This window comes from Myotis lucifugus, unplaced genomic scaffold (genome assembly GCF_000147115.1).
Source record: "Myotis lucifugus unplaced genomic scaffold, Myoluc2.0 scaffold_75, whole genome shotgun sequence".
Taxonomy (NCBI): Eukaryota; Metazoa; Chordata; class Mammalia; order Chiroptera; family Vespertilionidae; genus Myotis; species Myotis lucifugus.
In genome coordinates this window covers 3,509,799-3,534,388 of record NW_005871123.1, presented here as the reverse complement: position 1 = coordinate 3,534,388, position 24,590 = coordinate 3,509,799, and the positions used below count along the sequence as shown (strand labels likewise).

General features: G+C 39.6%; 1 pseudogene; it reads left to right on the top strand.

Moving 5' to 3' along the window:
* Positions 1 to 9,462: 9,462 nt before the first annotated feature.
* LOC111826401 lies at positions 9,463 to 9,585 on the top strand (annotated as a pseudogene).
* The last annotated feature ends 15,005 nt before the right edge of the window (positions 9,586 to 24,590 follow it).

Below are 24,590 nucleotides of genomic sequence, written 5' to 3'. Positions count from 1 at the left end.
AGTTCTCCCACTGCAGACACAGCTGATTCTCACAGCCAATTGGCCTGGAGATCAATTCCTCCCAGTGATAACTACAACAATCAAAGCTTAACTACAACAAGACTACAACAAGACTGTGCACAAAGCCCACAAAGGGGTGCACCAAGAGTGTCCACCTCAGGTAATTGGGGAGGCTGAGCCACTGGGCCCTATAGGACACCTAGCACACAAAGCCACTCTACCAACACAAGGAAGCATAAAAAATGCGGAGACAAAGAAACAGGTCACAAATGACAGAAATAGAGGAAAACAAATGATTGGATATAGAATTCAAAACCACAGTTATAAGGTTTTTCAAGAATTTTCTGGAAACCGCCGATAAATTTAGTGAGACCCTGGAGGATATGAAAAAAGACCCAACTAGAGATTAAGCATACACTGACTGAAATAAAGAATAATATATAGAGATCCAACAGCAAACAAGAGGATCCCAAGAATCAAGTCAAAGATTTGAAATATGAAGAAGCAAAAAATACCCAACTGGAAAAGCAAAAGGAAAAAAGAATACAAAAATATGAAGATAGTGCAAGGAGCCTCTGGGACAACTTCAAGCATACCAACATCTGAATTATAGGGGTTCCAGAAGAAGAGAGAGAGCAAGATATTGAAAAACTACTTGAAGAAATAATGACAGAAAACTTCCCCTACCTGGTGAAAGAAATAGACTTACAAGTCCAGGAAGCGCAGAGAACCCCAAACAAAAGGAATCCAAAGAGGACTACACCAAGACACATCATAATTAAAATGCCAAGAGCAAAAGACAAAGAGAGAATCTTAAAAGCAGCAAAAGAAAAACAGTCAGTTACCTACAAGGGAGTACCCATACGACTGTCAGCTGATTTCTCAACAGAAACCATGCAGGCCAGAAGAGAGTGGCAAGAAATATTCAAAGTGATGAATAGCAAGAACCTACAACCAAGATTACTTTATCCAGCAAAGCTATCATTCAGAATTGAAGGTCTGATAAAGAGCTTCACAGATAAGAAAAAGCTAAAGGAGTTCATCATCACCAAACCAGCATTATATGAAATGCTGAAAGGTATTCTTTAAGAAGAGGAAGAAGAAAAAGGTAAAGATAAAAATTATGAACAGCAAATACATATCTATCAACAAGTGAATCTAAAAATCAAGTGAATAAAAAAATCTGATGAACAGAGTAAACTAGTGAATATAATAGAACCAGGGGCATGGAAAGGGAGTGGACTGACAATTCTTGGGGGGAAAGGGGTGTGGGGTGCATGAAGAGACTGGACAAAAATTGTACACCTATGGATGAGGACAGTGGGAGGGGTAAGGGCAGAGGGTGGGGTGGGAACTGGGTGGAGGAGAGCTATGGGGGAAAAAAAGAGGAACAACTGTAATAATCTGAACAATAAAGATTTAATTTTAAAAAAAGCCGTGGTACATCTATACAATGTAATACTACACAGCTGTAAAATAGACAGACATAGAAACATTGAACACAATGTCAAACCTCAGAGGGAAAGTAGATGATGGTGGAGGCGGGGGAGAACAGATCAACCAATGAACTCATCTGTGTGTATGCATAACCCAAGGACACAGACAATGGGGTGGTGAAGGCTTGGGGGTGGGGGCAATGGGAGAAAAAATGGGACACATGTAATACTTTCAACAATAAAGATTTATTTTTAAAAACAAATAAATAAAAGTAACTACACTGCCTAAGATAATTCTTATGTAATAAAAGCACTCACTTTTATGATGAAAAGACAAATTTCCCCCATCCCTAAAAACACATAAAAGCAAGAAATCAAGTCAGGTATCATGCCAGAGAGTAAAACTTTTTATATTTATATATTTTGAATCTGAAATATAACATTATGTGTTACTTTACAAATAGGCATGACTATTTCATTTTTAAACTGTAGCCAGCCACACACCTCAACACTCATCCTGAAATACTTGATTTCAAATCCTAATTCAATGTATATATTTCCAAATACAAATTAGGAAATTCTATTTTTATTCTAATGCAGCGAGCACAAAGATTATATGAACTGTACTTATAAAATAAACATTAAGAAAGTTTGGTACCAAAGAAAAATAATAGAAGGCAGCAATTGGTCACGGCATAATAGTTATAGAATTTAAGATAGGGAAGATTAAATTGTGTCTGACTTTCTCAGAGAAGATGAGTGAGGCAAATGGAAAAGAACAGCAGTTTCCTAAGGTGTCATAGCTAGTTAGTCACATAGGCAAGATGAGAACTCTAGTGACTTGAAATCTACACACCCCTGTAGTCCCTATTATATGACATAGTCTAACTCACCCCAATAAGAAAGTTCTTCCAAGTCTTTTCTTTCAGAAGTGTCAGCTCCAACCAGGCAGTGACATCCCTGATTAGCTCATTGAAAGGCTACTTGAAGGCTAACATTCATAGATGACCAGTGACCCCACTTTATAATATTTAGTAAGACAAATGCCAGCTGAAATATATAGGTACAACCATTTGATTGAATTCATCTTTTACTAAGTGATAGATGAAAAACATGAAATGAAATTATCTCTAAAAAACAGAATTTAAATGTTCGGTTTCAATTCAAATGGCACCTCTTTCTCAAAGCATTAGCTGATCTTTCCAGTTCAGTAACCACTCTCTTGTCTCACACACCATTACTCATTTGGCTATGCTTATGCCACTTGTCATTATGATGGTAGTATTATAAGGATTTGTGATTTTTTTCTTATCTGACCCAACCCCATCTCTAACCCTCAGATTTAATCCTTAAGGACAGGAATCATTATTATTCATTGTTTATAGTGCTGCATGCTACCTGAGAGATACTTTAATGTTTCTTGCTTAAATGGGTGGATGAATAAATAAATATTCTAGTTTAAACAAATAAAGCAAGGAAAAAGATTCCCCAAAAGTAACACAACTTTTTAAATGATTAGACTAATAAAGGAAACCATAAGTGTTATTTCTCTTTTAAAAAATGAAGGCAGTATGAAAAATTAAGAATTTATAGAGCTAATATATCACAACTTAGAACTCTATGGGACACAGATAATGCTAATACTTTAACAATAGTATCATTGAGATTTATGGTACTTGTTTTAAATAACTATTTTTAAAACAATGTAGCAATATGCCACTAATCAGAGAAAATATATGACATAAACTACAAAGAACACAGTCAGGAACCAACATCCAAAGAAGACCTCTGAAACGAATATAATAGGTTTTAGAGATTTTGGAAAACAAAAAGTATAGCTTTAAAAGATCATAAACACCACTTTCTTAACACATTATCCTACTACTAGAGGCCTGGTGCATGAATTCGTGCACCAGTGGGGTCCCTCGGCCTGGCCTGCAGGATCAGGCCGAAACCAACTCTCCGACATCCCCCGAGGGGTCCAGGATTGCAAGAGGATGCACAATTGGGGCCAGGGAGGGACACGGCAAGTTGGCCAGCCAGGGAGGGACCGTGGGAAGGCTCCACAACATGTCCAGCCCATCTCACTCAGTCCTGATCGGCTGGACTCCAGCAGAGAGCTAACCTGCCAGTCGGAGCATCTGGCCCCTGGTAGTCAGTGCACATCATAGCAAGCAGTTGAGCAGCCTTAACATATCATTAGCATGTTATGCTTTGATTGGATAAATGCAAGACCGGGCATTTAGCATATTAGGCTTTTATTATATAGGATGTTCAACTATTTAGATCTCTTAGCTATCTCAGAGTCTCAGGATCAAATGTGAAAAATGGACACAATAGAAAAGCTGAGGAATTATAAAATGTAGAGTCATCTAGGGAGCACTTGATAGATTATGCCATTTAGAAAGACTTACTATATAATTTAGGAAGCAATACTTTGTGATAAAATGGTGATACTCTGTTTTTGGGGGTGGGAGGAGGGGTGGAGAATGGGGAGGAATGGGGAGTGGGGCAGTTAATTCTACTTGATATAATCTTTAAGAATTCAGAAATAGGGTAATATATCAGAAGAAACTGTATTATTTGTATAATAATGAAAGTTTTAAAATTTAGAAAAGTGATTAGGTTCCACTTGGAATATTTTATTTCTTGGTAATTCAACTGAGGCCAATTCAACTGTCAAAAAATTTTTTGATCTCCTACTACATTGCCAGAAATTGCTTATGAAGTACAACTATGATGGGGAATTTTAATAAACTCTAAAAACATATTACATTAAAAACCCTCAATATAGCCTATTTTTGTGAAATTATCTTAACAAGATGCATTATTCAAATACACAAGTCAGTTGAGATATGAAATAAAAATCTCATTGTCTGTATTTAGAGGAGAGCTATAAAGAGCCTATTCTTCAAAGGCAGAGGGTTATAGCAAGTTTTCTGTAGAAATGAAATTCTATTGAAAAGCAGTATAACACCTCTGCCCAGAAGGACCTGAGACAAAGGCTCGGATATTAAAATCATTATATATGGCCTCAGCATCAGTTTTTAATCAAATGAACATGATAACAACTGGCAAGAGATATTTTCCACTCATTAAAACATGGGCTGCAATAACAGGCAGAGTCATGATGATTTAAAAAGCCAAAGAAAGCAATACAGAAAATGAATACATATATTTATAAAGCTTTAAGGGTCTCTGAGCTTCGTTTAGTCCAAACCTCCTATTTTACAATTGACAAACTGAGATTTGCTGATGATTCCTCAGCTTTAGATATAAGCCTGGAAGCAAGAGCTACTGACTGCCAATCCACTTTGACAGGATGCTCTACAAAAATTAAAATACAACAAATAAATTAAAACAAACATTTTTCTTGCTTCATTGATGTGATGTCTATAAATTTTTATAGATAATTATGAAAGAAATCCAAACACCATAAAGTTTGGTGTATCCAAGCTTTAAAAAACGAGTTCATGTCCCAGTTTAGAATTGTTTCTACAGGCCCAGTGAACATTCTGGCAAGACAAAGCAATTGAGTATAATAATAGGAAGAAATTTCCTCTAAATGCGTTATTATCCTTTCAAAGGTATAGAAACCATTCTTAAAACCACAGAGCACCAGACAGTCACAATTATCCTTTTATCTGTAATGTATTTTGTTGACAACCATAGTGAAATAAAAATATGTGTGAAATATTCTTTCAATTTAGAAATATCAAAGAAATTTTTAAATTATTCTTATAATAAGAGACAAGGGCTACTATAGACAAATTCATTGCATTTCAAACAATAGGTTTTAGAATATAATATCACATTTATACAAGAATCTAATTTTGACAGTAAAGCTATAGTCTAAAAGCATGTAAATATTTAATATACTATCATAACTATGATTTATTTAAATCCTGAAATACCATATTTGGTTTTGTAAATAAAAATGTATGCTTTAAATATATGTTTATTGTTTATAGAGAGATAGAAGAGAAGCCTTATGTTCTACATCCAGAAAAGCTAGATTTAAATTCCACATGTTATTAGATTGCTATGACCTTTAGCAACTTAAATCTATAAAATCCGGTTGCTTCTTTTTCTCTTCTGCCAAAAGGAAATAATATCATCTTCATGGGTATTATTAAGTTTAAATAAAATGTGTATATAAAAGTGTGTTGAAATATAATATATACATTTTAATACCTAATCTTTATTAATATAAATTATTAGTTTATATTTATATTGTCTACTAGAGGCCTCTGCATGATATTTGTGCAAGAGTAGGCCTTCCAGACGAGTCAGCTGCCTCAATCCCTCCCTCGCCGACGGAGCGGGGCAGCTGCCTAGATCCTGTGCCTGCAGCCCCAGCTTCGACCGGAAGGTTGTCTGGAAGGTCGTCAGGAAGGACATCCGGATGGCCATTTGGTCGATTTGCATATTATGCTTTTATTATTATAGATAAGAGAGGGAATTAATTTATGTGGCTCATAAGATTCTTAATAAAACAGAAGTCTACACATAAATAGGGATAAGGCTTATGAACTATTGTATTTTCATGTTACTGAAAAACTACTGCCGTGTTTTCATAAACAAAAATGATTTTATAATTACAGATGCCACAAGAGAAAACAGTGCAATTTAAATATGGCAGAATACTTGAGGTATATTTATGTTAGTTTTGTCTAAAAGGACTGGAACCCTGGCTGGTTTGCTCAGTGGTTAGAGCTTTGGCCTGTGCACTGAAAGATCTCAGGTTGGATTCCTGATCAAGGGCACGTACCTCGGTCACATGTTCCATCTCCAGCCTTGGTCAGGGCATGTGCTGGAGACAACCAATCAATGTGTTTCTTTCTCTCTCTCTCTCTCTCCCACCCTCTTCCTCCCTTTCACTTTCTCTAAAAATCAATAGAAAAAATATCCTTGGTGAAGATTAGAAAAAAAAAAAGAAATAAAAGGACTTGATCCCTGCTTTATCTGTCAAATACTAAATTTGTTCAAACACTACATATTTGGCAGCTCAAAACCCAGTACCTGAGCTTCTTGTGCGACTATGTGGGTAATTAGATATGAGTCAATCGTAACTTCACATTGCTGCCAGAAACGGACATAGGGTCAGCCACTTTGGAAAACTATCTGTGAGTATCCACCCAAAGTAAACATATGCCTACCTATGACCCAGCGACTCCAGTCCTCAGTATATAACTAAGAGCAATGAGGGCACCATTTCACCAAAAGACAAAAAACAAACAAACAAAAAAACTCTTCATAGAAGCCATGTTAATAGTAGCCCCAAATTGGAAACACACTAAATGTTCATTTTAAGGATAAATAATTGAGGCTATACAATGAAATACTACACTGCAATAAAAAAGCAAAATATTGATGCATGTAAAAAAGTAAATGAATGTCCCAGATATGTTGATGAGCAAAGGAGTCAGTCACTATAGCATCCATACTGTGTCATGCCATTGACAGAAAGTTAAAAATAAAAACAGGCAAAGCTCTCTTTGGTGATTGAGGTCAAATCATTACTGCAAGTGAGATGCTGCTGTGTAAGTCAACCCAGACCCATGCCATGGATTTTGACACTGGAGAAGCAGCGGAAGCCGGAAGGGTTGGAGTGTTAGTGAAGGCTGGAAAGAGTGGGGAACATTTTATTGGAAACTGGAGATAAGTTGATTTGATTGATGTGCTAGTGAAACAATTAGCACAACACTGGCCTGAAATAACAGGGTCTGTAGAAAGTGGTTGCCTTGGCAGAGATATGGAAGAATTCACTGGGAAGAGACATGGAAAACCTTCTATAATGAAGAAATAGTCTATATCTTTGTTAGGGCTATGGGTACTTTGTACATTTGTCAAACTGCACACTTAGGATGCGTACTTTCTGTTGCAGGTAAGTTGAACCTCAATTTTTAAATAACAAAAAGGATAACTTAAAACTCTATCAAAGAATACACTTACAAAAGATTTGAATTTTTTTCTAATACATCATACTGGTGTGTGCTTCTTTTAAAGCTGTGAAAAATGCAAAGTGCTGATGGAATTGCCATATGTTTATGGTTTTCAAATAGCATGAGGCCCACAATAGCTCTACCTTTAAAATCACCCTGGGGTTTTTCACTTATCTCAGTACTGTGTCATCAAGGTCCTTGAATTATCCATGTTTTTCTATAGTTTCTAATGTCACAATGCTAAGAATGTTTGAGTATATGTCCGCAACAAATATATGTGAATCGTGTTTTTTAAAAGAAAAAAGACATAAAAATTTTTCTTCCTCAAAATGTGTTGTTCTATATTTTAAGTTTCAGCCATTAAGTTAGAACTATTGAGCTTTTTGCATAGAATGAAAGAGGCAGTTGCAGTCAAAAACATCCAAGTAAAACCTTTAGGTGTCAGTGTATAATGGACTGACAGACAAGTATCTAGGTTAGGCAGGGAAGTTAGGATAATTAAAAACCATGAATCTTGGTCCATATACAATTTGTGTGAGGACTGCTTTTCATGAAGATGGTGCAATTATTCTACATTAATAAGCCTAATAAAATTGAATAGATTCTCCTTTTCTGTGCTTATTCTGTGATCAAAACATACATTCCAGATGTAGCTAATAGCAGTGTTTTCTTTATGTTTTTATTTTTTAAATTTATTTTTATTGTTCAAAGTATTACAGATGTCCCTCCTCCCCCCCTCATTGACCCCCTCCCCAGGCCTTCACCACCATATTGTCTGTCCATGGGCTATACACATAGGCATATAAGTTCCTTGGTTAATCTCTTCCCGCCCTTTCCCTTTGAAATATGTCAATCTGTTGCATGCTTCAATGTCTCTGGATCTTTTTTGTTAGTAAGTTTATTTTGTTCATTAGATTCCACATATAAGTGAGATCATGTGATACTTGTCTTTCTCTCACTGGCTTATTTCACTTAGCATAACACTCTCCAGGTCCCTCCTTGCTGTCTCAAAGGGTAAGAGATCCTTCTTTTTTACAGTTGCATAGTATTCCATGGTGTAAATGTACCACAGCCATTTTATCTACTCATCTACTGATGGGCACTTGGCCTGTTTCCAGATCTTAGCTATTGCAAATAATGCTGCTATGAACATAGGGGTGCATATATTCTTTCTGATTGATGTTTCAAGTTTCTTAGGATATATTCCTAGAAGTGGGATCACTGGGTCAAATGGCAGTTCCATTTTTTTATTTTTTGAGGCAACCCCAGACTGTTTTGCAAAGTGACTGTACCAGTCTACATTCCCACCAGCAGCGCACTAGGGTTCCCTCTATGTTTTTAGACAGCAGACATCTGAAGAGCCTGAATAGCTGTTATGGGCTAAATTGTGTCTTCTTCCCCAGACTCATATGTTGAAGTCCTAACCTCCAGTAACTTACAATGCAACTGTATTTGTAGAGAGATAATTAAGTTATATGATGTTGTTATCAGGGCAAGTCCTAACCCAAACTGACCAGTCCTTGTAAGAACGGCAGACACAGACATGTACATATACAGAGGGAAAACCAGATGAAAATTCAGAGAGAGGGTGTCCATCGATAAACTAAACAGAGAGGTCTCAGAAGAAAACAACCCTGTCAACACCTTGATCTCTAGCCTTCTAGCCTCCAGGTCTGTGAGAAAATAAATTGCTATTGTTTAAGTCATCCCATGTCTGAGGTACTTCATTATGGCAACTATAGAAACCTAATGGACCACCACACTACAAAAGAATACATTTGGAAGTAAATGACTGCCTCCTATCACTTTTATTTTTGTAAATCTGCCTTTTCATAAATTGTGTACCTTGGGATTTCCCACATCAGTGTGACTGGAATATGAAAAGATGACGGAACCAGCAGATGACCTTCCACAGTGTGATGTGGAGAACAAGTTCCCAGCGACGTCCTCTCCTGTAGGCACTCACAATTCCGCTCATTCAACAAGCCTCTGGGGAGCTTTTCAAACAGACACGTGTCTGGGACCTGCTCCTCCACCTGATCTTCACAATGTCTGGACATTAGAATCATCTGGCAGGATTTAAAAATTGTGGTATCCACGTAGAGCAGCCTGATTGCTCTACGTGCGGAATCGACATCAAGAGATTTCGGAAGCATAATTTTTTGGTACTTGGGCAGCTGGTGATCGTTGGTCCTGGCGCCTGCAAAAAAAAAAAAAAATTGTGGTATCTACACGGCATCCTTCAGAGACTTGATTAAATTGGTTTGAAATGGGATTTTGGCATTGGGAGTTTTCAAGGTCCCCTCCCTTCAGGGATGATATCCCCTGCCCCGGACAGCATGATTTAGTGGTCTAGGGAAGAGCCTGGGTATTGGTACTTTTTAATTCTCTAGTTGATTCCACCGCACACAAATTCCCTGGGTGATACACCCATGCACAACCATATGAGGCAAAGGTAAAATAATGGTCCTTTCAGGTCTAACATTCTGCAGTTTTTTAACTTTTCATGAGATATGTGGTACCAAAAAGACATTTCAAACCACACTTTTTAATATTTAAACAAGTTTCCTTCCCATATGCTCTTTAACTTATTGTGTAACAGGAGAGAATGCATTTTCAGTTCTCCTGTAAGTCAAACACCTTTGGAGTGTTTTCCCAATGTGCCTAAGCAGGAGAGAGGCCCTGGATGAGACTGGGTTACCATCAAAACCCCAGCTGTGAGACAGATGCAATTATTTCAGGAAGGAACACATGATGGAAGATGAAGGCACCAAACAGAATTGCTTCTAGGATAGTAATTTTGTTTCCTGGAGCAAAGATTCAAACCAACATCTCCCATTACCCTAACACAATTACATAGTTTTCCCTTTCATCCACTTCTTTTAGGCTTTTCTTATGTGTGAAGCTTTCTAAAGGGTATTTGAGTGATCTAACATTAACCGCCCACACACTGTATTTACCACTGTTATTAACACAGTGGAAGATCTTTACAACTTAGTGGAGCTCCAAGAAGCATCATTACTGGTTTTCTTTAAAATTGCCTGTAAATCACTTGCCATTTCTTCTAATTTATATCCCAGGCAGAATTATTTTCAAGTGACCTTAGAGCGTCTTCTGCCTTAAGTTTCAAAATGACTACAACTAATGATATGATGTAAATGGATCTTGAACTTTGAAGTATTACAGTTCAGTTTAAATAAATTCAGAAAGATTAAAAGACATACTGTAACCAGGGGAAACGTAATAGTGGAATAAGGTCCCCCAGACAACTACATCAGTATCTGAAGGGAATTAGGCCGAAGAGGGGGAGGGTGATGGTTTATAACCATTAAAGAGAAAATTTGTTAGTTTTTTATCAAATGAAACATATGTAAAAGTCCATATGTAACCTCTATAAAAGTGGATTCAGTTTTATTATCCTATCTAATTAAAGACAAATAGGGTAATTAACCGTACCTCCGATACGCTTCCCATTGGCTAATCAGGATGATATGCAAATTAACTGCCAACCAAGATGGCGGTTAACCGCCAACAAAGATAGCGGCTAATTTGCATACTGCAGGCAGGGCGGGACAGCACCATCCCGCCTGCCCCACTGCCATCCGGGCCTGCTATCTGCGACCCGGGCGGCAGGCGGCCCGTATGGGACCTGACCCAGGGCTGGTGGGCAGGACCACAGCAATCTGCCACCGGCCACTCCCACAAACGGCCCTCCCCGGGATCCCAGGCTGGCAGGTGCTAATGCACCGATCTGCCAGCACACACACCCAGGCTGCCTTTGCCTTGTGCAAACTATGCAGCTGGGAGAGGGGAGTGGGGCCGCTGGGAGCAGGGCGGGAACTTCCCGGGGTTTGCATCAGGCAGCCCAGAGAGGAGTGCAAACTATCCCGACTGGTAGCTGCTTGCTCATTCACTTACTCACTCATTCATTCACTCATTCACTCACTCATTCATTCACTCATTCACTCACTCATTATTCACTCACTCAGCAAACCCTCTCAGGTCCCTGGCACCAGGCCAGGCACTGAAGGTGAAGCAGGATAAGACAGAGGTATGTCCTCAAGATGTTAGTAATTCAGTAGGGCGAAGCAGGCACATGAACGAGGCAGTTGTATGCACAGATGCAGTGTATTGGGTTCGGTGAGGGCTGTAACTAATGCCGACTTTGTTCTCTTGATAAAATGGGGCCTTGGGAGCCAGGCCACCCCAAGCCTGTAGGCCTGTGCCTAGGCCAGGAGTGGCCGGGGTCCCGGAACATGACAGAGGGTGCAGGTCGGGCTGAGGGGTCTGGCCCCACCCCTCACCCTCACCCTTGAGTGCACAAATTTTTGTGCACAGGGCTACTAGTTATAAATAAAAGTGTCCAGCATTGAGATAATTATTCTGGTCAATGCATTACTTACCAAATAAAACCTATAATATTATATTAAGTGCTGAAAAACACTTCATTGTATCAGGAAACACATATCATTGTGTTCAATAAGAGAATCAAACAAAATGTATCCAGAGGGGAGTAACCAACCATACCATATGTGGAAAAGTTGAAAGAAATGTGGAAAGAGAATTACGCTGTGTGATCAAAACGCCATAAAAAGACCTGCATGTAATTAGCAGACGGCGTAGTGTGAAGTAAAATAAAGGAAAGCTACCAAAAGCCTGCATTTGAGGATTCAGTAAGGCCCCAATCCCTGAAGCCCCACTGCTATTTTGCATGGGCTGCACAACACTTGATAGGGAGCCATGGAAGGGATTTATGTAGAGAGAGAGTTAGACTAGTGACAAGGTCATGACTATTATCACAGCTCTGAGATCGTGGGATATAAGATCGCCTGTCACCCTAGTATTCCATTCTGAGTGTCCAACCAGCAAATGCTCAAAATATAAAAGCTTAACTTTTCTTTATAACATTAAAACAGCTGCTTTCATTTTTCTGCTAAGGGCTTTAAAAATGTAGTAACCCAGTGATTTCTTTTTTTAGAAGGCATCATTTTATTACCAACCCTTCCATTAGGAGCAAATAGAGTATTGCTAAAGCAACTGGTTCTTATTTTTTTTTGTTTTTTTTTTAAATCACCTCATTTCAAAGGCAATGAAAATCTCTTAAGCTTCAGAGAACTAATATTTTAAAAGTAAAAATATATTGTTTATTATAACACCTGTTATAAAATAGACAATAAGGAAATATTAAATTTTTCTATACGAACCCATTCGATATATTTCAGCACCTGTAAGTATGCAGCATTTTGGAATCCCTTCATATTTCCTCCAAACCTGCAGACCTGGAGAAAGAAAATTAAAACAATGCAGATTTCTAAAGAAGAATTAGTCCTAAACTCTGTTCCTCTTGTACTTTGAAAAAAGCAGGACTTTGCTTAGTTTTGTTCTCCCATGAACCAATAGCAGTTACTTTGCCTTATTATTCTTCCCTCCAGGGGAAGGTATTTCACTGCAGTTGTCTCTTGGGAAGAATTCTACAATCTTCCTGACCCAAACTATGTGTCTGGAGGAAAATATTCCAAAAAATTAAAATAGCCTGTTCCTGTCTCTCCTTCCTCAAATAACCAATTTTTCTCTGAGGTTTCTTCACTTGTTTAGACACATTAAATTTAAAAAAAAAAGTTGTTGGGACAAGTTTTTCTCTATGTTTAAAACTTAGATTATGGGGAAGATGAAGAAACTCAAAATAAAAATATTTAAATAAAATAATATGTTACGTATCCTCAATCCCATTTACTCCAATGATCAATATATTTAAATTACTTTTTAAATATCTTAATTAATTTTCTAAGAATACATCTTTACTGATTTCAGAGAGAAAGGGAGAGGGAGAGGTAGAGGGAAAGAGAGATAGAAACATCAATGATGAGAGAGAATCATTGATTGGTTGCCTCCTGCACGTCCCCTACTGGGGATCAAGCCCACAACCTAGGCACGTGCCCTTGACCAGAATTGAACCTGGGACCCTTCAGTCTGCAGGCTGACACTCTATCCCAGCCGTGGGCAAACTACGGCCCGCAGGCCAGATCCGGCCCGTTTGAAATGAATAAAACTAAAAAAAAAAAAAAATCGTACCTTTTTATGTAATGATGTTTACTTTGAATTTATATTAGTTCACACAAACACTCCATCCATGCTTTTGTTCCGGCCCTCCGGTCCAGTTTAAGAACCCATTGTGGCCCTCGAGTCAAAAAGTTTGCCCACCCCTGGTCTATCCACTGAGCCAAACCAGCTAGGGCTTATTTATTTATTTATTTATTTATCTATTTATTTTTGTGTCACCCCTCAATGGATATTTTCCCATTGATTTTTAGAGAGTGGAAGGGAGAGAGAGAGAGACAGAGAGAAAAACATCAGTGTGAGAGAGACACATCGATTGGTTGCCTCCTGAACACACCCTTACTGGGGCTAGGAATGGAGCCTGCAACCACGCCCTTGACTGGAATCAAACCCAAGATCCTTCAGTCCATGGGCTGATGCCTTATCCACTGAGCCAAACCGGGTATAGCAATTAATATTTTTTTAATATGCATGAATATATCACTAAATGGAGCACATTTTCCAATTCTGTATACTAAATTTTAAATATGTAGTTCAATTGAATTATTGGGGAAATATTTTCATTAAATTTGAGAATTTCATAATATTATAGAATCTCAAGGTGGAAAAGAACCAGTCGAATATTACATATTATATATTTTAGAAAGGAACAAGTGACTTACCTAATATAAACCCCCTTGTATGTATAGCCGATGACACTGAGGCTGCTTGCTGAAAGTCACAAGCAACCTGCATATACTAGTATACTACCTCTGAGTCTCTAATATTTGAGAGGTAGACACTGTATAGCTTAACCTTTAAGATAGAATAGATGGAATAAATTCAAGAATAGACTGATTTCAAGAACATGATCATCTTATGGCACTTTTATACTTGTGATCATTTGCTTTTCAATGACCAGCACTACCTCATTAATTCCCTGCCACACTGTTTCCCACCCGGAATCTCTGTGTTTCTCCTTCTGCCTTCTCTCTTCCCCCTACAGAACCACTGCTGCCACAGTAACTTTTCTAAAATATTTTTTACCATTACCCTGAGGTTTACAAAATGAAGTCAGATTTCTTCATCATCAAAATCTGTTCCTCATCTCTATCTACATATTTCTATTCTTTTCAACCTGCACCCTAGAAGTCACTTGTTATTTTTGGAGTATGCTTCATTCATCTTGACCTCTTTGTCTGAAATGTTTTTCCCAGTGTCTTTGATGAGGGAATTGTTTTTCCAAGGCGTTAGAAAGCTTAAATATCTCTACTCTTTCTCATTCCAGTCCCTGAGGGCAAAAAAAAGATCCATTCCTATTTTGTATTCTTACAGCACTTTTTACATGTCTCTAATACCTTAATGTGTTTTACATAGAACACTGCATCTTAATTCCAAGTAACGGGGTAATTATTTTATAGTCTATTGCCAGCCACCCTTCCCTAACTCCACTCATCCCCTCAACCCCAACAGTATTATCTTTATTTCCATGGCTTAGTTAGAGCCTATTACATATTACCTACTTGCTGAATGTTAATTCATAATTTATTTTGATACTAATAAGGCCATAATGAGTGGCAGCATTTCCATAATCTTATTAAAACAAATTGTCAAAAATATTAAAATTGGAAAGTCCTTACACATTATCTTATCCAATTTTTATATTTTCTATAGCAAACCAGAAAAATTTGGCTGATTAATTCAACAAATATTTATTGCATGTGCACTATGTGTCAAGGACTATTCTATGTGCCAGAGATAAGTGATTTGGTTAAAACATATTTAAATTAATTGTGTTTGTACAGTTTATATTCTGAAAGAGAAACAAACACTAAACCAACAAAAAATGCTCAGGATACTATTTATTACCGATAATTGTCATGAATAAGATAAGCTAAATAATTAGCTCAAGTTAACACCGGTTTTAGAGCTGAACTTGAGCCTTGGTCTCCTGTATCTCAGTCCAGTGTTAGGTTAACTAAAAATTACATCCTATGTTCAAATTAAGTACAGATTTTTCATAATTAAACTGAGGTAATATTCAAGATAGCAGTTGAGCAACAGTCTGTATAGTCAAAGATGAATTATAAGTTGCTATAACAAAGATACATGGCTTTCTTAAGATAGAAATTTTGTTATTGTCCACAAATAGTCTGAAAGCTAAGAATCCATGCTCTTGGGAAGACACTGCCTATATTTTTTTTTATTCAGAAACTCAGATTCCTTCATCTTATTACTCAGCCAAAAAAATGTGTAACCTTACTTGAAGCGTGCAGGCTGCCACATCTTTATTCTGACCTGCAGAAAGAGGAAAGAGGTGAAAGGTCACATCCCCTTTTGTTCACTTACCATTGACTGAACCCAATGAAGCACATCTGGATGCAAGACAGCCTGGTTTGGATGGCCACTTGCTCAGCTCAAATTCTGACTGAACCTGGGGTAGTTCTAGCAGTTCAGAAAGAAGGGACTTATGATACGAGTCAGAAGCAATTAATCATCTCTGCCTCACGGGGACACTATTATTTACTTTTGCTTGTACTTAGACAAGAGACCAGGAGCACAGGTAAATAATGAGGTCAAGACCATTATTACAAGGACAAAGTTATCAAAAGCAATGAAGTATTTGCTGTAAAGAACCTGGTGACACTATTTTGGTAAGTAGTGGCTCAGTTTCTACAGCCTGAAAAACTCAATACTAAGTTTAAAAAATACCTTTGCTTAATTCCCCAAGAAAGATGGGAGAAGTGAGAAGAAAATATATACATCATAAATGGCATCTGTTTGTGGATCTAAATTGGTTTAATTGAGGAATAGAGCCATCTTCAACGAGCCATACCTGTTCTATGCAGCACTCTAACACCTTATACAGACCCAGAATATTACTTGCAGTAACTGAGGTTTCCTATTGCCTTGCTATGAAGTCAGTAGGTAGGGCGCAGCTACATAAAGCTGGTAATTTAGGGCTCCCTTAACAATTCATACCAAGTCACAGAATCACAGAGATGTGGATGGTAATTGTCTCGGGGTACTGAGGTCAGTTGTTTCAATTTTCCCAGTTTATCAGAAGGAAATGCATTTGGTGTTTTGAGCAAACACTTCTTAGTGTTATGAAGAAGTTTCTGATACAGCTCTTCACCTTTGAGTCTCTTGTGAAAGACATTTAACTTAAGTGGTGTCTCTTCAAATAGACAATGACATTGATAACATCTTATCTCTTTAATTCTCTTCCCATTTTCTCCTCTAGTAAACTCATTCTTAGATAAACAAGAAATTAGTCAAGTCATGTCCCTAATACAGAAAAGAGCATTATAATGTTGATAACAGATCTAATAACATTAAAGCAGAGGCCAGAAGCTTAAGCCAATCATGAACCGCCTTAGGAAAGAAAAAGTGCTCTGATCCTAACAAATAGTTGGAAGTGTGGTGGAGAGGCGGGGGGAACTTGTGCACGCCTTGGTTTGCAACTGTTGTAGGCGCAGGAGGGTGACAGTGTGCTGGGGGATGTTCACACGCCAGGGGGGATGTGCACACTGGAGGCCTCTGGCTTTACAGATCCGCAAACCCCCGTGGTGCGGCCAGGAGGACATCAGTCTGGCCCGCCACGGTGGCTGTCCCTGCGATCCTGCACCTTCTGGGCCAGGAGGCGGATCTTGCGCAGTCACTCCTGGGCGCTGATGGCTGCCTCCCCTCCGTGAAGGGTCTCAGATCTGAGTCCCAGGACCATGCACAGCCTCAAGCGCTGCCCCCCGTCTGGCAGGGTCACAGATCTGGGTCCCAGACCGCAGACAGCCTTGCCTGCTGCCGCCTGCCTTCAGTATGCAAATTAGCCACCATCTTGTTGCTTCAGGGTGGGGGTCCCCACTGGGGTGCCTGGCCAGTCTGGGTGAGGGGCTGTGGGCTGTTTTCAGGCTGGCGGGCAACTGAAGCTCCAAACCTCTCCTTTTTTTCTTTCTTTTTTTTATTCTGGCATTTATTTACCTTCTATGTCTGTCACTGGAGCTGAGAGCTGGCTTTCTCTCTGAGGCCTCGGCTGCTGAAAGCAGGTTTCTGGACTTTGTTTACCTTCTGTATTTGAAACAATGTTGCGGTCTTGCTGGCTGAAGCCTGGTGGCTGGCAGTTAATTTGCATATCTCACTGATTAGCCAATGGGAAGGGTAGCGGCCGTACGGCTAATTACCATGTTTCTCTTTTATTAGATAGGATTAGAGGCCCGTTGCACAAAAATTTGTGCACTCGGGGGAGAGGGGGGATCCCTCAGCCCGTCCTGTGCCCTCTTGCAGTCTGGGACCCCTCGGGAGATAACAACCTGCTGGCTTAGGCCTGCTACCGGGTGGCAGAGGGCAGGCCCAATCCCTAGGTGCAGCCCCTGGTTGGGCTCAGAGCAGGGCCAATTGGGGAGTTGGGGCGCTGCCCCCTGTCATGCACAGAGCAGGGCGGATCAGGAGGTTGCGATGTCACCCCTAGTCACGCTCAGGGTAAAGCTGATTGGGGGGTTGGAGCACCGCCCCCTGTCACACTCAAGGCAGGGTCGATAGGGAAGTTGTGGTGTCACCCCCTGTCACGCACAGAGCAGGGCCGATCAGGGGGTTGGGGCGCCGCACCCTGTCACACACAGAGCAGGACCGATCAGGGGGTTAGGGCACTGTACCCTGTCAAACACAGAGCCGCAGGGCGATCAGGGGTTTGGGGAGCTCCCCCCTATCAGGCACAGAGCAGGGCTGATCATGGGGTTGGGGCACCTTACCCTGTCACGAACAGAGCAGGGCAGATAGGGAGGTTGTGGCCCCGCCCCCTGTCACACACAGAGCGATCAGGGGGTTTGGGCGCTGCCCCCTGTCACGCTGATCCCAGTGCCGGGAGGCCTCGCGGCTCCTCTGATCCCGGTGCTGGGAGGCATATTACCCTTTTACTATATAGAATAGAGGCCTGATGCACAGGTGGGGGCCGGCTGGTTTACCCTGAAGGGTGTCCTGGATCAGGGTGGGGGTCCCCACTGGAGTGCCTGGCCAATCTGGCTGAGGGGCTTAGGGCCGTTTTCAGGCTGGCGGGTGACTGAAGCTCCCAACCACTCCTTTTTTTCTTTTTTTCTTTTTTATTCTGGGCCAGCTTTAGCTCTGAGGCCTCGGCTGCTGAAAGCAGGTTTCTGGCCTTTGTTTACCTTCTGTATCTGATACAATGTTGCGGTCCAGCTGGCTGAAGCCTGGCTGACTAATGCAGGTTTCTGGGGTTTTGTTTAGCTTCTATATTTGCAACATAGTTGCTTAGAGTTGCAGCTGAGAGGCCGGTAAGTCAGGCGGGGAACGTTGGAGTCCGCCGTCACTGGAGTAAGCAAGCCTCCCTGTTCGCTTCAGTGCATGGGTGCCTGCCGCCATCTTGGCTGGCAGTTAATTTGCATATTTCCCTGATTAGCCAATGGGAAGGGTAGCAGATGTATGGCTAATTACCATGTTTCTCTTTTATTAGATAGGATAAGTGCACTAGAACTTAAACCCTAATAGAAAGCTATAGAGTTCATATATGGAAAGATAGGCATTTTCTAGTACATTTATTGGAAAGACTTTTTGGGAAAATGAATAAAGTCTTTAATTTTCATAAGAAAAAAACATATTTTTTAAAGAAGTATAAAATATATTTTTAAAGAGAGGTTGTTAAAATAGCCATTTAAAATTTGGATCATTAAAAAGATGAATAATATGCAAAATCTTTGCCATGTCTGATCAGCAAAAAGCAGACATTTGAACAACACTAGGAAGGGAAAGGAATGCTTAACTGCAGACAGGTAAATGCTATAGAATAAAATGTCAAATATTGATGCAGAAGGTGGTTTTTCTATTGAAATAAAAAATTGCCAAATTTACTTGAGCAGTGACAGAAAGCCTGAAGAAAATAAATTTAAAGAAATGTAAAAAACAATCAAGAAAATGGGTACATGTAGTTCTTATATCAATGAATCTTTCCAAATCTCCAATTAACAGGAATATTGTTTTGTAAATTTTTAGAGCATTGTAAATTGATAAACTTTCCCTGAAAATTATTGTAATTTTACTCAAAAATTGGCTAGAAAAACTTAAGCTTTACATTTAGTTCAATAATTATTATTGTAACACTGATCTCAAAAGTGGAAAAGAAAGTACAGAAAAAAAGCAATAGCTTCCTTTTGAACAACGGTGTAAATATCTGTATACTGTCAATGTAAGAAATGTTCAAACCTACAGAGAATTTTTATGAGTTTACTTGAGCCAAACTGATGACTATTTCCAGGAAGCAAAACCTCAATGGATTGAGAAAATGCTCCAGAAACGGCAGTTTTGCACTTTATTGCGGGAAGCCACCACTTGCCAATACTATCATGAGAGTGCACCAAGGAACAAGGAAGGCTGATGGACCTTGAGCGTTAGCAGGGCTGATGCTAAGCACTGATTGTTCATGTTTAGATAGTGGTGGCTCAAAGCAATTTCCTGACCTGATAGCCTCCAAGTAAATGTTTACTGGACCTTACTGATCTATGCTGACCTTAGAGACGGTCTGTCTGCTACCTGTTTGCCATGCTTTACTGAGGGCAAGATGTGCATCTAAAACTTAATGAAAAGCAGAAAAGCCCAGGTATCAGCGTGTCTCTTCAAGAAAGAGGCTACACCTGGTTCCTACCCCTTAATAATTCATATTTGTGTCTAGTATTTTCATTTGTGCGTCAGCCCCTCCTTCAGATCCTGAACCCAACTGTGCAAGTCGCAGCACTTTATTTTATACATTACAATCAAAAGAGGAGGTGTAAGTAGGTTACATGAGATACATTGGTTATAGATTAAGGAGATGGGAGAAAGCAAAGGTGGTGAGGGGAAACCTCTGGGATTGGATAAAAAGTAGAATAAAGTCCAAACCAAGTGTTAATTCCTGCTTAATCTCTGTGTTTCATAGTTACTGTTAGGTCAGTTTGCATATTACCCATTTACTATATAAGATAGAGGCCTGGTGCACAGGTGAGGGCCGGCTGGTTTGCCCTGAAGGGTGTCCTGGATCAGGGTAGGGGGCCCGCTTGGGTGCCTGGCCAGCCTGGATGAGGGGATGATGGCTGTTTGAAGCTGGTCGCACCTCCTTCAGGGTGGGGGTCCCCACTGGGGTGCCTGGCCAGTCTGGGTGAGGGGCTGAGGGCTGTTTTCAGGCTGGTGGGTGACTGAAGCTCCCAACCTGTCCTTTTTTCTTTTTTTTTTAATTCTGGGATTTATTTACCTTCTATGGCTGTCACTGGAACTGAGAGCTGGCTTTAGCTCTGAGGCTCGGCTCCAGCTCTGAGACCTTGGCTGCTGAAAGCAGGTATCTGGGTTTGTTTGGGTTCTATAACTGAAACACTGTTTCAGCTCCAGCTCTGAGGCCCAGCTGGCTGAAAGCAGGTTTCTGGGGTTTGTTTAGCTTCTATAATTGCAACATTGTTTCTTAGAGTGCAGCTCAGAGGCCGGCAGCGGCCTTTGGGGAACCTTGGCTTCCTCCATCACTGAAGCAAGCAAGCCTCCTGTTCGCTTCAGCTGCCTGGCTGCCAGCCGCCATCTTGGTTGGCAGTTAATTTGCATATCGCCCTGATTAGCCAATGGGAAGCGTGTCAGAGGTACGGTTAATTACCATGTTTGTCTATTATTAGATAGGATGTATTGTGTTTACATATATTAAAATGTGTAATGCATATGTATATATGTGTACATTTAGATCTATGTATACATAGCTAAATAAAGAGATGTGTGAAATAACTTATGGAAAAGAAGTCCCTTGATTTAGAACTCTACGAAGAGAGAACCAAATTCTACTAGAAAAGTAAACAAAAATAGAAACAATAAACTTTTATCTGATAATTTTTTGGATATCTGAGGTAAAGAAATATATACTAAGTGAGACTAACATATAATAGAGCTTCAAGAATGTAAGTAAAGCCATGGTCAGGTGGCTCAGTTGGTTGGAGCATCATCTGGTGCACCGAAATGTTACAGGTTTGATTCCCAGTCAGGGCACATACCTAGATTGCAGTTCAACCTCAGTAGGAGCACATATAGGAGGAAACTGATCAATGTTGCTTTCTCATGTCAATCTTTCTCTCTTCCTCCCTCCCTTCCTCTCTCTAAAAAATAAAAATCAATGAAAACATATCCATGGGTGTGGATTAAAAAAAAAAGAATGTAGGTATACAGGTGTAAGAATCAGGAAATACTGCATGTTGTTGTTTGAAGAGTGCTAATAAGTAACTGCTTAACATTTGTCCAGAGTTAAGCATTGAGAGAGAGAGAAAGAACTATGAAGATTAAAATATCACTTTTCTCTATATTAGTGGTCTATTAGCTAAGGTCCATGGTCTCTCTTCCTCAGTTACACTTTTTAATAACCATACTATAACTGCACAGAAACTTCATTTATTTAATATGACTTTTTCTCCATGTTATTTTCTTGATTCAAACTGCCTTCGTACAGTTAGTAGCATCATGACACACCTACCTCCCTCCTTCTTTGCAGGTCCACTGCCTTAATCATGAATAAGCCTTTAGAACAAGCATGTCAAACTCAAAGGCTAACATGGGCCAAATAAACAAGGTTTAAGTTTATGTGGGCTGCAAAAAAACAAAAGCTTCAATTTTCATAGAAACATAGGTTTATTTCAATAGAGACATGCTGAATACAAAGCTGAAATAAATGAATAATCATTAACATAAAATAATAGAACATTTTAATAAAAATTAATATTTTTCTTGAACATTAACTTACCAGACACTGAATAACTGCACAAATTAATAAGCTTAATGCAAATAACCCTATTTTTCTTGTTCTCCAACAACGAAATATTTCCTGTTGTGCACACCAAACAAATCAGTCCAAGACTAATGATGTGGCAATTGGCTGCTAAAATATTCGCTGCTAGTATTAGTAGAGAGAAATGTGCATAAGGTGTGTAAGGGAAATGAATGCAACACGATTATAGTAATCAGTTATTAGCGAACATTGTAGTTCATTATTAATAATTATGTATAACAGGATACTGTAAAAATTAAGTTAAAAAATTTTTATTAAAACATTTCTTACATACCGTTATATGTCTGGGCCACAAAAAATATTCATTGTGGGCTGCGAGTTTGACATGCTTGCTTTAGAACATCACATTCTGTCAGCATCAAGCTGTCTTAAGAATAAAGCCTTAGCACCCAACCAGTGTGGCACAGTGGTTGACCCTCGACCTGTGAACCAGGGGGTCACAGTTCAATTCCAGTCAGGGCATATGCCTGGGTTGTGGGTTCAATCCCCAGTGTGCGATGTGCAGGAGGCAGCTGATCAATGATTCTCTCTCATCACTGATGTTTCTATCTCTCCCTTCTTCTCTGAAATCAATAAAAATATATTTTTAAAAAAGAATAAAGCCTTAGGTCTATAAATCATGAAGACAGAATTTTGGTCAAACTAAAGATAACCACCCTGGTCAGTGTGGCTCAGTTGGTTGGGCATTGTCTCATGCACCAAGGGGTTGATGGTTCAATTCCTGGTCAGGGCACATGCCTTGGATTTTGGGCTCAGTCCCTGGTAGCAGGGGTGGAGTGGGGGGGGGGCCTTTATGAGGTGGCCAATTGATGTTTTACTCTCACATCAATGTTTCTCTCCCTTCCTTTCTCTATAAATATCAATAAAAAAATCTTTTAAAAACCACATACACCCACACACACACACCAAAAAACAAACAAACAAACAAACAAACAAACAAAAACCACTAAAGATAATATCTTGACCTCAGTTGTGTTTTTAGCCCCAGGTCCATGAAAGTGGATGACCCTACCAGTCACACCTCCAAACAACAAGGCAGTACTGATACTGTTGTAATTTAATTTAGTTATGAATAACTGGAAAGGAACAAAGGGAAAGCCAAATAGTATGGGCATGCCATTTGTGCAGCTTTGCCAGAAAGCTGTCGTTTACCAGCCGTGGGCAAACTACGGCCCGCGGGCGGGATCCGGCCCGTTTGAAATGAATAAAACTAAAAAAAAAAAAAGACCGTACCCTTTTATGTAATGATGTTTACTTTGAATTTATATTAGTTCACACAAACACTCCATCCATGCTTTTGTTCCGGCCCTCCGGTCCAGTTTAAGAACCCATTGTGGCCCTCGAGTCAAAAAGTTTGCCCACCCCTGGTTAGACCCATGCCCAGTTAAGTCTAGATGACATAGGGAAGGTACTTGTCTTTCAGGAACACCTGGGAACAGATCATTGGCCAGCGTAGGTGTGGCCACTGCAAATGCAGGAAGATTTGAGATACTTAATCTCCTAAACAAGAGCACAATGGGACTCTTGGGACTCTTGGGACTCTTGTTGCAGGGGGCACACTCTCCTGACTCCCCTGCATTCTCTGATATTTTGGGGGCTAGCAATTGGAATCCATGCCAACAAACTAACCTATAATTAAGTCACTACCTCCTTTCCAGAAACTGGTCTTGCAGAACCTGTTACAGAGGCCATAAAACTGTGAACAATTCACTGCCCCTGGAGGGAGGGTTACTAACACTGGCATCAGACCAAACCATCAGATATGGCCTGGAGACCCCCCAACATCTGAGTGCCTCCTTGCAAAGCCCGTGAAAAGGACCGGAAGCATAATCCATATTTGCGGGACAAAGACCACAGGGAGATATAAAATGAAGGCCCCTGCATGTTTCGGTACTCAGATTTGGATAGCTATTCCCTGAGTCCACTAGCATAATTAAACAGTGTCCCTTCACTTCTTTAAAGCATCTTTTGGTTTTCCTTGGTCTTCTGCAGCACTATTATGTGGTTTGTATCCTCAAAAGGCACTGTAAGTTTTTTATTCTGCATTTTAATGATGGAACTGTGAATATTTCATGGTCACAGTGCTACTTACTGTGAATGAGTCACCAGGAGCTGGCTGCCAAAAGCAACTCAAAACTATGACAGCAGTATAATTTTTATTTAATCTTGATATGAAAGATATTATAATATTGGCACACACAAAAAAGAGAAATCTGCTTTAGAATTGTTACTTCTCAAGGGCATGGTACTGCAAGGGTAATAAAAAAACTCAACCAAGATAATGAAGAATTACTTAGAAAGTCTTACTGAGAAGTTCTCATACAAAAGAAAGAGAAAGAAAGAAAGAAAGAAAGAAAGAAAGAAAGAAAGAAAGAAAGAAAG